This window comes from Lontra canadensis, unplaced genomic scaffold (assembly GCF_010015895.1).
Source record: "Lontra canadensis isolate GAN:19392208 unplaced genomic scaffold, GSC_riverotter_1.0 scaffold2, whole genome shotgun sequence".
Lineage (NCBI taxonomy): Eukaryota > Metazoa > Chordata > Mammalia > Carnivora > Mustelidae > Lontra > Lontra canadensis.
This window is the reverse complement of record NW_022630996.1, coordinates 55,389,334-55,403,114: the sequence shown is the minus strand read 5'-3', so window position 1 is coordinate 55,403,114 and position 13,781 is coordinate 55,389,334.

The window sequence follows — 13,781 nt, the reverse complement described above, 5'->3', positions numbered from 1 at the left end:
AGAGAGAGAGAGAGAGAGAATCTCAAGCAGGCTCCATACCCAGCATGGAGCCCCAGCAAGACCATGAGATCATGATCTGAGCCAAAATCAAAAGTCAGATGTTTCACCAACTAAGCCACTCAGGCACCCTGAGATAATTACTATTTTAAATCTCAAACAAATTCTTTCTTAAACAAATCTTTTTTTTTCTTTTAACCTTGAAAAGGATGCCAAGACAGTGTTTGTTATGAAGGCAAATAATTAATATTAATTACATCAGTAACAATAGTTACTATAACACTCTACGATGTGTTCATAATGCTCCACATTTTATATGCATCACCTCATTTAATGCTCATGACCTTATAACATAGGAGTAATTGATTATCTTTATTTAGAGATAAGCCAAAGTGGTCACACCTTTGGTAGTTAGTGGCAGAGCAATACTCGGAGTCATATCTGCTTGATGCCCAAGTTCATGATTTTTTTTACCCCAACACGCTTCCTCTATTGAACAAGCTTAAAGAAAATCAGAACTGCCAGAAAAGTATTAGCCACCTCTTAATTGTAGACTGTTTCCAACATTTACAAATCCAGCAGTAAACTATCAAAAAAAATTTCTAATATGTACAAGACTTCATACTTTACTGTATTATGTTCCTGACCATATTATCAGTAAAACAATGTGTAAGAGACTCATTTACATTCAAGGCGAGAAAACTTTTTGAAGAAAAACTACCTTAAGCTGAACTTTTCATTCCCCAAAGGGAAGCTTTTTGCTCTGATTTTCAAAGCAGGCCTAGATATAAGCAACATTTTGCCAATATAAATGTACAGAAAGATTTCTCCTTGGGTTCAAAAAGAGGATATATTATATTCTTTGCCGGTTTCAATGCTAATTTTGGCTTTTCACATAAAAGACTTTCCTGAACAGGTGAGACGAAAGTGTGGTAATTTTTGGATATAACCTCTAAGCCATAGAATGCTCAGCCAAAGTTACCAAAATAATTTAATTCAAGAGAATTTGGATTCAGTCCTTTCATAAATAAAGAAAACCTTGGAGAAGAAAACAAGACAAAATGCATTCTTTTAAGTAGGGGAACAAAGCCAACCAAAAATCAGCAGTGTTTATTTTCACAATGTCATTGATAGTAAGGTTAGTGCATCTTTTCACAGTGTACTTCAATACCACATAAAGCTTTCTAACTATGGATACCCCTGGTACAGAATTAATCCACAGAACTATGTTCTGGGTCCTCCTCTCTTCTTTGCCTTAGCCTGTATGCTTTTGTTTTTGTTTGTTTGTTTTTTAAAGATTTTTATTTATTTATTTGAGAGAGAGAATGAGAGGGGAGAAGGTCAGAAGGAGAAGCAGACTCCCCATGGAGCCGGGAGCCTGATGCAGGACTTGATCCATGGACTCGAGGATCATGACCTGAGCCAACAGCAGGTACTTAACCAACTGAGCCACCCAGGTGCCCAGCCTGTATGTTTTTGTGACCACCTCTCCGCTCAGTGTGAATAATCCACAAATCTACATATGAAGCTCAGTGTGAATAATCCATAAATCTACATATGAGTGTTTTAGATTTCTTGAGTATTCCCATTCATTTTGGCAGCACTTCGAACAGAAAACAATAGAGTTTAAAGTGAACTCACCCTTTTTACCTTCCAAACATTTTTTATCCTCTTGTGGCCCCATTTCTTTTTTATTGCACCACCAGCTATCTGGAATTGCATCTTTAGGTCACACTGCTCCTTTCTTTTTTTTTTTTTTTTTTTTAACTCATTATAAGCACACATTCTGCTGCATTAAATACTCAGAATCTGAATATTTTTACCACCTCCACTGATAGCCTACCAAGCGACTGCCCTCTCTTCCCTGGGTCACTGGAATGACCTTTTAATATGCTTTTCTGCTTTTCTTACGTCTTCTTGTATCAGTTAGGGCTAGGTATTGATATATATGATAGAGTACCCCAAATAATAGGATCTTCATCAAGACAAGAATTTATTGTCCTCACACATGAAATAGTCCAGACAGAGGTAATGCAGGGCTGGCTTGGTGTGTTATGCTATTAGTGGCCCAGGCTCCTTCTACTTTGTTGTTCCACAGTGAAGAGGGTTCTTCTCATAGTCTAAGATGTTCACCCAAGTGTCAGCCATATAGTCCACATCTAACTTGGTATATAGGCAGGAAGATTGGAGAAGAAAGTCTTCCTCTTTTAAAAGGCAATTTCTGAAAACTCCACTTAATATTCCCAGTTTCCCTCTTTAGAGTTGAACTTGGTTTCATTGTCACACATGGATACAAAAGAGGCCAGAAAACATACTCTTTATTCTGAGTGGCCAAATTAACAGCTAAATAGTAAAAGAAGGTAAGAGAATAAATACTGGTGGCAACTAAATACTCTTTGTCATAACCCAATGGAATCATTTAGCCATCCAGCAGCCAGAATAACCCTTTTAAAACATTAAGGTCTCTGATCATAACTTCCAAAGCTCTTCAACAGTCCACAAGGCCCTATGTGAAATAGGAAAGAGTAGTAGGATTACCCTTAAACATCGCTGGTCTTGAATCTTACATGAGATGATTCGGAATTTTTTTTTTCAGCCATAGAGATGCAGGCAGAGAGTAGGTAAATCACTGTATATAAGCACGATTGAATGTTTGCCAGTCAAATATGACAAGGTGAAAAAGGAGTAGTGAGTCAAAGTACAAAGTAAGTAAAGTATGGAGTCTGACACGGGTGTGAATGGAAGTAAGGATATGAGCAGAGAGAGGATTTAGTCTCACTCTTCCAAGAAGCAGATGCAAAATGGGATTAAAAGTGCACAAATTTTAGGAGGAAGAATACCTGTATGAAAGAAGTAGGAATGGAGGTAGAGAAGGTAGGAGAACTGTCAAACCATTATGCAAGTTATCTGACAAGTGGAATAGAATGCTGGGGATAAGTGTCCTAGATTATCATACAGTCTAAGAAAATTTTGGCTAGTCATCAAACCCAAAGTTAGCAAAGAAGTCCCATGTTACCCAAGAATGGGTCTACCTTAGAATGCCTACCACACTCAATCATTGGCCTCAGTGCAAATTCAGCAATGGATTTCAGACTGAAAATGCACCCCTGGGGTCCTTCGTCAATTCAATCCCTGTAGCTGGAGGTCTGCAAATTACATGCTCATAACCACCCCACTGAGAGATATTTAAAGAGTGATGTGATCAAAAGATTATTAAGTCTCAATAGGTACAAAGCAATTTTGGAAATCATCTATTGTAAGGAAGAAGCTAGACATACAGGAGGTAGAAAGCCTGAAATTAAGATTTTAAAAAGAAAATAGTCATTAACAGTATCAAAGTGGAGACTACAGGCATGGCAATAAATAGCTGAAATCAGAAGACGACAAGAGAAGGAGAAGGAAAAATCAAAAAGACAAGGGCATTACAGAGATTTCTGCTTGTAATATTGAATCCATCAAAAACTGTGAATGGAGTAATCTGGAGAGAATAACAACAATTCAGATATTGAAGTCTTCAAAGAATTAAGAGAAGCAACTTAGGGTCTCCAGATAATGGTGCAAGGAGGCAGGTGGGTGGTACATTCTGATGGTATGAGTTTAAAAGCTGTGATTCTTTAGGAGCAGAAAGGGAGAAAAATTTGAGAGTAACAAGGTGCAAGTAGTATATCTATACTATTTGAACCAGCCCAGTGGCTCAAAGATCATGGGAAAGAAAGCAATCACCTATCTAGAAGGACAGAGGCATATTATTATCTTCAGTTATGGGGGGCGGTGGGGAAGAGAGAAGTGAAAGGGATAGAGAAGGTACTGAGCTTTAAAGCCGAGATATTTTTGCTTAAGACAAATGCAGAAGAGCTGGAGGACAGAAGACCTGGGACTTAAGAAATGGGGAAAAGGGGGATATGGGATCCAACTTAGGAGGTACACAGAGCCAGTCAAGTAATAAGCAGTCAAGTAATTGTCTACATGGGCTTTGGGGTTCTTGTGGTAACTGATTAAACAGGGACAGAGGCCTTGATGCAGTTGATATCATATCCACATACATCTGATATATCTGGCAGATAAAACATCAATATTAAGATTGAAGCTCTCCTCTAAACAGTCTAATTCTACTCTTTGGTAAGATTAGACTACCAAAGGCTACATATTTGGACTATATTATTTAAATCAAACTAAACCACCTTTTAAAAGTTGGCTACAAGAAACAGCTACACAAAATCCACTTCTGCATGTGTTGCAAAAATTTTAATAGACTGTAAAAAAAGTTAAACATGTTTAGAGAAAATACTTAAAAATAAAAATACATGGCTGAAAATAAATTATAAAAAGGTAAACCTAAATCCAATCAATTAAAAATATATATGTTAAACATTAATGAACTAAACACACTGGTTAAAAAGCCAAAGTTGTCAGGGTGTATAGAGAACAATACTTAGCTATGTATTTTCTATCAGAGACTCACTTTAAATATAAAGATGCTAGATTACAAATAAACAGATGGGAAAAGATATGCCATGCAAACAGCAAGCATTAGAAGATTTGAGTTGGTATAGTATTATCAGATAAAGTAGACTTCAAGGCAAAGAGTATTACCAGAGATAAAGACAGACAATCCATAATAATAAAAGAGTCATTTCATCAATTAATTTCCCATTTAAGGTCTTGCTTGTCAAGGAAGCCCATAAGCAGGTGTAGTCTGGCTGCAGCTCGATGAAATTGAGAGAATTCCGGTTTATCTAAACTACAGAGCTGCTGTATTTCTTTCAATTCTTCTCTTCTTCTTATGCACCTGTCCATTAAACCCTGATCAAACTATGCCTCATTCCCCATTTGCTTTAATTAGTACTAAATCTTGTGGCAGACTGGGAATCAAGTGTCAACATCAGCTGTTCTCTGAGGATCCCTTTGGTTAATCCATTAATTTTCAACACATTTCAGATTCATTTTCTACCTGGTTATTTCATAGGACAACTAATATAAGTAGTTCTTCAAGTTCTTTGTACAGCTCACAGTATTCTGGTGATATCGGGAATATTCCCAATATTCCAATTCCCTGTATGAAATTCCTTCTCTACTTTCACATAAAAAGAAAGTCATGTCTATGCTGCATCAACATGGACTTAAGAGAAAGAGAACGTCCACAAATGATATTGCATCACAATCCCTGAAGGAGCTATACACTGCTGGGGTGTGGGTTCCTTTTCTTGAAGGGTGAAAGATTAATTTATAAATATGTTTTCAGCTACAAATTGCTAGTGGACTGTTTTGTAAATGCATTCACCTCAAAAATTAAATATGGCTAGTTGGCTTCTGCTGTACCCAACAAAAGAGTTCTAAAAGATAGCAATAGTCCCTGGGAAGGTGAAAGTCCATCTCAAAATTCTTAGTATGAGTCATACCAAATTGCAACAAACTGTTTTGGGAAGAAGAAAAACATCAAGGAGAGGTTATCAGAATAGAACACTATCATATGCTATATCCAGATAGAAGATATCCCATAGAAGATGAACAGATAAAGTTTCACTTCTTTTGCTATAATTTCAAAGGAGTGAATTTTAAACTATTATCAACATCAAATGAGAAAATTTTTTTTTGCCACAGGACTGGTTTCAAATCAATATTGTTTTTATACTCTGCATATATGTACATATATATATACATACACAGACACAGACACACACACACATGCATACATTTCTCTCTTTAAAAGAATAATATTGGTGGGGGTGGAGAGGCAAGATGGTGGAGGAGTTGCAGACTGAAATGACATCAGGTTGCAGGAGTTCAGCTAGATAGTTATCAAACCATTCTGAACACCTACAAACTCAATAAGAGATTGAAGAGAAGAAGAACAGGAATTCTAGGAACAGAAAATCGACCACTTCCTGAAAGGTAGGACGTGCAGAGAAGTGAATCTGAAACGACAAGTAGAGAGACTGCGGGGGGAGGGAGCGGCTCCCGGCAAGTGGTAGAGCAGTAGAACACAAAATCAGAACTTTTAAAAGTCTGCTCCACTGAAGGATAGCACTCCAGAAGCTAGGCGGGGGTGGAGCCCTCACAGGGACCGTGTGGTCTAAGGACCTGTGGGTCACTGAAAAACCAGGGGTGTCTGAGTGTGGCAGAGCTCCCAGGTATCAGAGTGGAGAAGCCAACTACAGGGACAGAGCTGAGGAGTGAGCTCTCAGCTCGGGGTTACCTTAAACCATGATCCATGGCACAGTTGGGCCACTGTTCTTTGAGCAAGGATCCCACAAGTAGCAGATCCAGGGAGACTCACCTTCCTACTCTGGAGGCAGGAATCTGCTGGGTTTAGAGGCTCCAAACAGGGTGGGTGCCCGAGATAGATATGCTCAGTCACAGGCCAGGTGAGCAAGGAGTGCAGGTGGAGACCAGGGAGAAAGGAGTGACTGACTGCTTTTCTCTGAGGTTGAAATGAGGAGTGAGGCCCTGAGCAATCTGCTCCAACAGGCTAGAGGTTGGAGGCTGCCATTTTCATTCCCGTCCTCCAGAGCTCTATGGAAAACGTTCAGGGAACAAAAGCTCCAGAGAGCGAACTGGAGCAGATTAATTAGCCCGGCCTCTGGCAAGAGTGGCACAATTCCACCACAGGCAAAGACACTTGAGAATCACTACAACATGCCTCTCCCCCAGATGATCAGCAAGAAATCCAGCCAAGACCAAGCTCACTGATCAAGTAGAACAGCAAAATTCCAGAGATACGGGAAAGTAAAGCATGGAATTCATGGCTTTCTCCCCATGATCCTCTAGTCTTGCAAAATTAAATTAAATTTTTTTAATTTTATTTTTTTCTTATTCTATTTTTAAAATTTTCCTCTTTCCTCTTTTAATGTTTTTTAACTAGTTTATCTTAAAAATACCTTTCTAAAAAAATCTTTTTAAACCTTAATTATTATAGTCATATTTTATCCTTCATTGTATTTAACCTTCTTTTTTGTGTACATATAGGGTTTTTTCTTTTCAAAAAAATGTTAGGATACAATTTCTTCCAGTAGATCAAAATATATACTAAATCTAGCACAGGGCTTTGTTCTAGTCTCTAGGATGAGCACATTCTCTCCCCACCCCCTTTTTTTTCTTTCCTTTTCCAACCAACTTATTTTATAAATTCCTTTTTTAGGATTTTTTTAAATTTTCTTCTTTACAGTCATATTCCATCCCTACATCATGCTTGCCCTTATTTTTGTATACATATAAGTTTTCTTTCTTTAAAATTCTGGGAAGTAGTTTCTTCTAAGAAACCAAAATACACCCCAAATCAAGGGGGTGGTACTGTTCTATTCACCAGTCTAATATATATATATATGTATGTATGTATGTATATATATATATATATATATATATATATATACATACATACATACATACATATATATATATTTAATTTCTTTTTACTCTCTTTCTTCCCCCTGATTTAGGGTCTCTTCTGATTTGGTTAGCATACATATTTCTGGGGTCTTTGCCACCCTTTTAGTATTTTATTCTCTCGTTCATATATTCTTATCTGGATAAAATGACAAGGTGGAAAAACTCACCACAAAAAAAAAGAACAAGGCAGTATCAATGGCTAGGGACCTAATCAATACAGACTTTGATAATATGTCAGATCTAGAGTTCAGAATGATGATTCTCAAGGAGCTGGTTGGGCTCAAAAAAGGCATGGAGGATATTAGAGAAACCCTGCCTGGAGAAATAAAATTCCTTTTGGGAGAAATAAAAGAACTAAATCTAACCAAGCTAAAATCAAAAAAGCTATTAATGAGGTGCAATCAAGAATGGATGCTGTTACTGCTAGGATAAATGAGGCAGAAGATAGAATTAGTGATATAGAAGACCAAATGATGTGGAATAAAGAAGTTGAGCAAAAGAGAGACAAACAACTACTGGATCATAAGGGGAGAATTTGAGAGATAAGTGATACCATAAGACAAAACAATATTAAAATAATTGGGATTCCAGAAGAAGAAGAAAAGGAGAGGGGGGCAAAAGGTATATTGGAGCAAATTATTGTAGAGAATTTCCCCACTATGGCAAAGGGAACAAGCATCAAAATCCAGGAGGCACAGAGAAACCCCCCTTATAATCAATAAAAATAGGTCCACACCCCTTCATCTAACAGTAAAACTTACTAGTCTTAATGACAAAGAGAAACTCCTTAAAGCAGCTCAGGACAAAAAGCCTGTAACATGCAATGGTAGAAATATTAGATTGGCAGCAGACTTATCCACAGAGACCAGGCAGGCCAGAAGGAACTGGCATGATATATTCAGAGCACTAAATGAGAAAAATATGCAGCCAAGAATATTATATCCAGCTAGGCTATCATTGAAAATAGAAGGAGAAATAAAAAGCTTCCAGAACAAACAAAAATTAAAAGAATTTGCAAAGACCAAACCAGCCCTACAGGAAATATTGAAAGGGGTCCTCAAAGCAAAGAGAGAGCCTAAAAGCAACAAACCAGAAAGGAACAGAGACAATATACAGTAACAGTCACCTTACAGGCAATACAATGGCACTAAATTCATATCTCTCAATAATTACCCTGAATGTAAATGGGTTAAATGCCCTAATCAAAAGACATAGGGTATCAGAATGCATTTAAAAACAAAACACATCAATATGCTGCCTATAAGAAACTCATTTTAAACACAAAGACACCTCCAGATTTAAAGTGGGGGGGGGGGGTTATACCATGCTAATGGATATCAAAAGAAAGCTGAGGTGGCAATCCTCATATCAGAAAAATTAGATTTGTAAGCCAAAGACTATATCAAGAGATGAAGAAGGCCACTATGTCATACTTAAAGGTTCTGTCCAACAAGAATATCTAGCAATTTTAAGTATCTATGCCCCTAACATGGGAGCAGCCAACTACATAGACCAATTAATAACAAAATCAAAGAAACGCATCAATAATAATACAATAATAGCCCCCTCACTGAAATGGACAGATTATCCAAGCAAAAGATCAAAAAGGAAATAAAGGCCTTAAATGACACACTGGACCAGATGGACTTCACTGATATATTCAGAACATTCCATCCCAACACAAAAGAATACACATTCTTCTCTAGTGCACATGGGACATTCTCCAGAATAGATCACTTCCTGCGTCACAAATCAGGTCTCAACCAGTACCAAAAGACTGGGATCATTCCCTGCATATTCTCAGGCCACAACGCTCTGAAGCTAGAACTCAATCACAAGAGGAAATATGGAAAGAACCCAAATACATGGAGACTAAGCAGCATCCTATGAAAAAATTGAAGGGGTCAACCAGGAAATTAAAGAAAAATTGAAAAAATCATGAAAACAAATGATAATGAAAACACAACTGTTCAAAATCTGTAGGACACAGCAAAAGCAGTCCTGATAAGAAAGTATATAGCCATACAAGCCTTTCTCTAGAAACAAGAAAGGTCTCAAATACACAACCTAACCCTACACCTAAAGGAGCTGGAGAAAGAATAACAAAGAAAGCCTAAAACCAGCAGGAGAATAGAAATCATAAAGATCAGAACAGAAATCAATGAAATAGAAACAACAACAGCAAAAAAAAAAAGAAAAAGAAAAACAGGGGAGGAGTCAAGATGGCAGAGAAGTAGCAGCTGAGACTACTTCAGATAGCGGGAGATCAGCTTGATAGCTTATCTAAAGATTGCAAACACCTACAAATCCAACGGGAGATCAAAGAGAAGAAGAACAGCAATTCTAGAAACAGAAAATCAACCACGTTCTGAAAGGTAGGACTGGCGGAGAAGTGAATCCAAAGGGACGGGAAGATAGACCCCGGCGGGGAGGGGCCGGCTCCCGGCAAGCGGCGGAGCAACGGAGCACAAAACCAGGACTTTTAAAAGTCTGTTCCGCTGAGGGACATCGCTCCAGAGGCTTAACTGGGGTGAAGCCCACGCGGGGCCAGTGTGGCCGCAGGTCCCGCAGGGTCACAGAAGGATCGGGGTGACTGAGTGTCGCAGAGCTTGCAGGTATTAGAACAGAGAAGCCTGCTACAGAGACGGAGCCGAGGAGTGAGCTCTCAGCTTGGGGTTACCTTGAACCGGTCGCAGGCTCGGTGAGCTCGGAGCGCGGCTGGAGGCCAGGCAGACAGGAGTAATTGGATGCTGTTCCCTGAGGGCGCACTGAGGAGTGGGACCCCGAGCTCTCGGCTCCTCCGGCCGGAGACAGGGAGGCCGCCGTCTTCATTCCCGTCCTCCGGAACTCTACGGAAAGCGCTCAGGGAACAAAAGCTCCCGAAAGCAAACCCGAGTGGATTACTCAGCCCGGCCCCTGGTAAGGGCGGTGCGACTCCGCCTGGGGCAAAGACGCTTGAGAATCACTACAACAGGCCCCTCCCCCAGAAGATCAACAAGAAACCCAGCCAGGACCAAGTTCACTTACGAGGAGTGCAGTTCCTATACCAAGGAGAGCAGCGGAATTCCAGAGGAGGAGAAAGCAAAGCACGGAACTCATGGCTTTCTCCCCATGATTCTTTAGCCTTGCAGTTAATTTAATTTTTTTTTCTTTTTCAATTTTTTTTCTCTTCTTCTGCTAAATTTTTTTAAACTTTTACCCTTTTCTTTTTTAACGTTTTTCAACTAGTTTATCTAATATATATACTTTTTTCTCCTTTTTATATTTTTTTCATTATTGGTTTTCTTTTTTTATTTGTTTCTTTTTTCTTTTTTCTTTTTTTTTTTTCTTTCTGAACCTCTTTTTATCCCCTCCCCCCCCCTCACGATTTGGGATCTCTTCTGATTTGGCTAAAGCATATTTTCCTGGGGTTGTTGCCACCCTTTTAGTATTTTACTTACTCCTTCATATACTCTTATCTGGACAAAATGACAAGGCGGAAAAATTCACCACAAAAAAAAAGAACAAGAGGCAGTACCAAAGGCTAAGGACCTAATCAATACAGACATTGGTAATATGTCAGATCTAGAGTTCAGAATGACGATTCTCAAGGTTCTAGCTGGGCTCGAAAAAGGCATGGAAGATATTAGAGAAACCCTCTCGGGAAATATAAAAGCCCTTTCTGGAGAAATAAAAGAACTAAAATCTAATCAAGTTGAAATAAAAAAAAGCTATTAATGAGGTGCAATCAAAAATGGAGGCTCTCACTGCTAGGATAAATGAGGCAGAAGAAAGAATTAGCGATATAGAAGACCAAATGACAGAGAATAAAGAAGCTGAACAAAAGAGGGACAAACAACTACTGGACCACGAGGGCAGAATTCGAGAGATAAGTGACACCATAAGACGAAACAACATTAGAATAATTGGGATTCCAGAAGAAGAAGAAAGAGAGAGGGGAGCAGAAGGTATATTGGAGAGAATTATTGGAGAGAATTTCCCCAATATGGCAAAGGGAACAAGCACCAAAATCCAGGAGGTTCAGAGAACCCCACTCAAAATCAATAAGAATAGGTCCACACCCCGTCACCTAATAGTAAAATTTACAAGTCTTAGTGACAAAGAGAAAATCCTGAAAGCAGCCCCGGAGAAGAAGTCTGTGACATACAATGGTAAAAATATTAGATTGGCAGCAGACTTATCCACAGAGACCAGGCAGGCCAGAAAGAGCTGGCATGATATATTCAGAGTACTAAATGAGAAAAACATGCAGCCAAGAATACTATATCCAGCTAGGCTATAATTGAAAATAGAAGGAGAGATTAAAAGCTTCCAGGACAAACAAAATCTGAAAGAATTTGCAAACACCAAGCCAGCTCTACAGGAAATATTGAAAGGGGTCCTCTAAGAAAAGAGAGAACCTAAAAGTAGTAGATCAGAAAGGAACAGAAATAATATACAATAACAGTCGCCTTACAGGCAATACAATGGCACTAAATTCATATCTCTCAATAGTTACCCTGAATGTTAATGGGCTAAATGCCCCAATCAAAAGACAGAGGGTATCAGAATGGATAAAAAACCAAAACCCATCTATATGTTGCCTACAAGAAACTCATTTTAAACCCGAAGACACTTTCAGATTTAAAGTGAGGGGGTGGAAAAGAATTTACCATGCTAATGGATATCAGAAGAAAGCAGGAAAGAAGGCAATCCTTATATCAGATCACTTAGATTTTAAACCAAAGACTATAATAAGAGATGAAGATGAACACTATATCATACTCAAAGGATCTGTCCAACAAGAAGATCTAACAATTGTAAATATCTATGCCCCTAACGCGGGAGCAGCCAACTATATAAACCAATTAATAACAAAATCAAAGAAACACATCGACAATCATACAATAATAGTAGGGGACTTTAACACTCCCCTCACTGAAATGGACAGATCATCCAAGCAAAAGATCAACAAGGAAATAAAGGCCTTAAATGACACACTGGACCAGATGGACATCACAGGTATATTCAGAACATTTCATCCCAAAGCAACAGAATACACATTCTTCTCTAGTGCACATGGAACATTCTCCAGAATAGATCACATCCTTGGTTCTAAATCAGGTCTTAACTGTTATCAAAAAATTGGGATCATTCCCTGCATATTTTCAGACCACAATGCTCTGAAGCTAGAACTCAATCGCAAGAGGAAATTTGGAAAGAACCCAAATACATGGAGACTAAACAGCATCCTTCTAAAGAATGAATGGGTCAACCAGGAAATTAAAGAAGAATTGAAAAAATTCATGGAAACAAATGATAATGAAAATACAACAGTTCAAAATTTGTGGGACACAACAAAGGCAGTCGTGAGAGGAAAATATATAGCAGTACAAGCCTTTCTCAAGAAACAAGAAAGGTCTCAGGTACACAACCTAACCCTACACCTAAAGGAGCTGGAGAAAGAACAAGAAAGAAACCCTAAACCCAGCAGGAGAAGAGAAATCATAAAGATCAGAGCAGAAATCAATGAACTACAAACCAAAAAAATAATAGAACAAATCAATGAAACTAGGAGCTGGTTCTTTGAAAGAATTAATAAGATTGATAAGCCCCTGGCCAGACTTATCAAAAAGAAAAGAGAAAGAACCCAAATAAATAAAATCATGAATGAAAGAGGAGAGATCACAACTAACACCAAAGAAATACAGACAATTATAAGAACATATTATGAGCAACTCTACGCCAACAAATTTGACAATCTGGAAGAAATGGATGCATTCCTAGAGACATATAAACTACCACAACTGAACCAGGAAGAAATAGAAAGCCTGAACAGACCGATAACCAGTAAGGAGATTGAAACAGTCATCAAAAATCTCCAAACAAACAAAAGCCCAGGGCCAGACGGCTTCCCGGGGAAATTCTACCAAACATTTAAAGAAGAACTAATTCCTATTCTCCTCAAACGGTTCCAAAAAATAGAAATGGAAGGAAAACTTCCAAACTCATTTTATGAGGCCAGCCTCACCTTGATCCCCAAACCAGACAAGGATCCCATCAAAAAAGAGAACTACAGACCAATATCCTTGATGAACACAGATGCAAAAATTCTCACCAAAATACTAGCCAATAGAATTCAACAGTACATTAAAAGGATTATTCACCACGACCAAGTGGGATTTATTCCAGGGCTGCAAGGTTGGTTCAACATCCGCAAATCAATCAATGTGATACAACACATTAATAAAAGAAAGAACAGGAACCATATGATACTCTCCATAGATGCTGAAAAAGCATTGACAAAGTACAGCATCCCTTCCTGATCAAAACTCTTCAAAGTGTAGGGATAGAGGGCACATACCTCAATATTATCAAAGCCATCTATGAAAAACCCATCGCAAATATCATTCTCAATG